Genomic DNA, 4600 nt, shown 5'->3' with positions numbered 1-4600 from the left:
CGTGGCTGACCTCGGACACAGGCAGCACAGCACTCATTTGTGGTCTGAAAGACCACTGCAGTGAGAAAGAGGTTAATGGAAAGGCAGACGGAAGTAATCACGTTAACATTGGATCATCTTCTCTGTTGGGGCATGAAGTCGGTGAGGGGGCCACAGAAAAGTCAAACCACCTACCCATCAATATTGAAATGGAAATAGTCTTTTTTTTTACAAAAAAGTAATTAAAGAACTAACAGGGACCAGAGAAATGGAGAGCATTTAATTGGAGGTCTGAGAGTGACGGATGGACTTTGGTGAAAGCGGTGAGGTTTGGTTTCACATCATAAATAATTTAATGGTGTGGATTTGTAATGGTTTTCTGCTTCCTGACATTCTGGATTTCCCTTCCTCCATCGGAAAATCCCATTTCTGATAGGGAGGAGCCATTCAGCCCCTCAAGCCTGCTCTGCCATTCTATAAGATCATGGCTGATCTGTACGTCAGCTCCAATTACCTGCCCTTGCTCCGTATCCCTTGATTACTCCTCGGCTTTTAAGAGTTGTTGACACATTGGAAACACTTTCCAATCGAGTCAGACAGTCATTAGCATCTTCCCAAATAATGCACATTACAAGGGATTGTTCATTAGCCACATGGTGTGTCTATCGATTATCTCTGCAAAAAAACAACCTGCCTGGACTGCAGGAGTTACAAAGTGTGCTACAGTTCTGTGACGTGTATATCTCTGACGTGCGGCTGAGGTACGCAATGGACAATGGCACCTGAGCCTATTGAACGTCAGCCTGGACTCTTTGGCCTGCGAGTGATTCCGCTCAAACCTCTCCCTCTGAGCAGCGGAGCAGTGAAGTGAGAAAGGTTTGCTGTCTGCGATAGCATCACAAGCTGTTGCTGGGATCTCTGCCGACATTCAGTTGATCTTAACCAAAAGTCAAAGCCAGCAGCCGTGCTGCCAATCACACCTCCTTTGTATTCTCGCTGCGAGACAAGTGATTCCCACTCTCGAGGATCGGGCTGATTGACTTTACAGCCGTTCTGCTTATCATTTAGTCACTTGACGTATCACAAATCACTTGGTTAAGAAATCTCATTACAGTTGGAATCGGGGGGGAAAACAACAGCAACATAGCAATCGAATCAAGTACCGAGAAACGCGAGAGAGGAAGTACAGTAATTTCAAATGATGGAAATTACTTTGTTTCTTAGTCGACTTTAATCCTGTGATAGCTTTTCATTCCATGAAAGCTTTTCTTTTGCTTCCGATGACTGCATTAGTCCAAATGGGAATGATTAAAAACAGAAATTTGGGTCCATACTACAAACTCATTTAACAACATGTGGTTGGTGCAATGGGAATATTCTGCTTCATCCACATTTTCAAGAGTGAGGTTGATGGATTTTTGGTAGGTCAAAATAAATTTCTAAAGAAAACGTGGATTTTGTTTATCGTTTGGAAGTGGAGCTGAGTATTTCACTCATCTCTTAGTTAATTATTGAATTCTAAGTTTAAACGTTATGCGAGTGCCTGGTTTGACGTCTTTATTAAAGTGAAGTGTGTCAGTTCGGCTCGGTGGTAGAGCTCTTGCCTCTGAATCACAAGGTTGTGGGTTCAAATCCCACGATGGGACTTAAACTCACACAGACTAAGTTGACGCTCCAATACAATGCCGGGGGGGGTGTTGCATTGTCAGAAGTTTCTTTCGGATGAGACGTTAAACTGAGATCCCATCTGCTTGTTCAGCTGGACGTTAAAGATCCCATGGTGCTATCCTGGTGTCCTGGCCAACAATACCCACCCCCCACCCCCCAAATAAAATTGGTCACTCGTTTCACGCATTGCTTTGCGCAGTCGTGTTGCTGCGTTTGCCTACAAATACACAGTCGCTCCATTTCAAAGTAATTCCTGTGAAGTGCTTTGAGTCGTCCTTCCGACGTGATCAGGCACTATACCGAATGCAAGGACTATTATTTATTGTGAATGGATGACAATAAAGGTTTAAGGAGAATCCCACCAGCACCTTCTCAAGGCAATTCGCGAGAGGCCCCATTATCCCGAGATGAATAGAAAGTTACGTTTTAATCTGATACTTCAATTATTTCAACTACAGTTTGATGGGGTGCAGAATAACTCATTATTAAAAAAAACAAACACAAAATCGACTCATGAAAAATACACAGTGTAAAGATGTGCAGAAAGAGATTCTGCGTGTGATTTTAGACACTGACGGAAGGCCAGTGGGATATGCAAATGTAAATGTTTTGCCGGCTTAATCGAGTTAATCAGAATGCTTCAGGAAAGCTATGAATAATTTGATATGAATGGAATCACTTTAATATTATGTTATTAAATAATCTGCCGAACACAAATTACACTGCCCACCTACGTGAGCGTCCACAATGGACCAAGGTTTCTAGGTGTTCCATATTCAGATGGTTATCAGCAGTGTGCCTATCAAGAAGAACAACTTGCACTTTTACAGCACCACACAGTAATAATAATACTACTAATAATAATCCTTGCATTTGATATAGCGCCTTATCACACCTTTGAGACGACTCAAAGCGCTTCACAGAACATACTGTAAAGTGAATTGACTGTATTTTTTGAGGGTGAACTGAATGAGTAGTGGAGTTTAAAAATGGACATGTAATTTACCATATTCGGTCAAGATTTGATAAGCTGTGCAATAGGGAGTTCCATTTTCCCTTTGAGCGTATCCTGACCCTATTATGCTTTGAGTGTAACAAAGGGCACGATCTTTCCAGTTCAAGCATGACTTTTATTTTTGTCTCCAAGATGAACTTTAGTTGAATTCATACCATCTTCATTTACGTTCTATACAGGACAGTGCCAAGAACACTTGTCCACGCTCACCCTCTTTCAGTTTTGTGCTATCTTCCCTTCGCACATTTTCCTGATCACAAACACATTGCGTTTCAGCTTGAATGGAATCAGCAGCTCCTTCCATTCTGGGTATCCTTGCATTTCAGGATAAAATTCTATCATTAGAATCATAGAATCGTACGGCACAGAAGGAGGCCATTCGGCCCATCGGGCCTGTGCTGGCTCTTTGGATTACCCATTCAGTCCCACTATACCTCCGCTCTTTACCCATATCATTGCGAATTTTTCCTCTTCAAGTAACTACCCAATTCTTTTTTGAAAGTTGTTATTGAATCCGTTTCCACCAGCCTTTCAGACAGTGCATTCATTCAATTAGTATTTTTCTCTCCCCACTCATTGGTTTTCTGGGAATCATAAACTTCCCACTGCTGCTTCAGGTCAGTTTCCTCTACAATGCATGTGCACGCATCCATTAGTTTTATTGAAAGCAAAGGGGACCCAGGAGATTCCTTTCCTTTCAGTCATGAACCATAACTTGTTTTGCATTAGAGAACAGAAGATTGAGCGGAGACATATCCAGGTTTTTAAAACGCTGAGATGAATGAATAATATTTAAAACAGGTTATTTAACATGAGGACCCAGAGGGCTGAATGAGAGAACAAGGATATGTAATGCAAGATTCAAGATTGGAAAGATTTTTTTTCACACAGAATATTGATTATGTAGCCTAACTCCCAGATAAAGCACCTTAAAGTTGAGCCAGTCTTTTGTGAAACATAGAAACATAGGAACAGGAGGAGGCCATTCAGCCCCTCGAGCCTGTTCCACCATTCTAAACGATCATGGCTGATCTGTACCTCAAGTCCAATTACCCGCCTTTGCCTCATATCCCTTGATACCCTGATAAATATCTATCCACCTTAGTCTTGAAAATGTGAATGGATCCAGCCATAATCCACAGCCTTTTGGGGGTGGGGGTGGTGGGGGGAGAGTTCCAGGTTTCCACTTGCCTTTGGGTGAAAAACTGCCTCGAGATTTCACTCCTAAATGGCCCGGCTCTAATTTTAAGATGACGCCCCTCTTGTTCTGGATTCCCCACCAGAGGAAATAGTTTCTCTGTATCTACTCTATGGAATCACTTTATTATTTTAAGAACCTCAATCAGATCACCCCTCAACCTTCTACACTCAAGGGAATAGAGTGGCAGTGAAGTAGCTTTGGAACGCTATGATCCATAGCAGTGTATTATCTGTTAATCCACAACACAGTTTAGATTCAATAGTTTCTTTATTTGAACCTTCCACTTCCACTCTCTTCCACAATCCGCCCCGTCGCATTCCCAGAACCCTGTTATGTTTCCCGCTTGCCTCTCATTGTCAATGTCCAATTGCCAATTTAGCCTTAAAGCAATATGCAACAAGCAGGTTCAGTAGCATTGTCAGACCGAACCATGACTGCCTTAGGACAGAAGATTTTCACAAAGCTGGGAGAGAAGGAGAAAGGTTTGTGTCTTCCCATGACAGTGTTGTGTAACATGCAACAGATTAGAACAACCTTTTTTCCACGTGGTACCACAAGTGGCCTCCAGATTGATCCAAACACTGATTATGTTGTTGCAAAAGCCCAAAGATGTCCTCACTGACCACATGGGTGTCTTTGTATCATTCCTCGGACATTGTATTACTTCTCAGGCTTAGCGCGAAGTTTTAGTATGTAGGTCATCAGCCGTGAATTGAGTCCATAGGTCTGACCACCCC

This window comes from Callorhinchus milii, unplaced genomic scaffold, assembly GCF_018977255.1.
Source record: "Callorhinchus milii isolate IMCB2004 unplaced genomic scaffold, IMCB_Cmil_1.0 Scaffold13, whole genome shotgun sequence".
Taxonomy (NCBI): Eukaryota; Metazoa; Chordata; class Chondrichthyes; order Chimaeriformes; family Callorhinchidae; genus Callorhinchus; species Callorhinchus milii.
The sequence above is the reverse complement of the archived record's forward strand: the minus strand, read 5'-3'. Positions refer to the sequence as shown.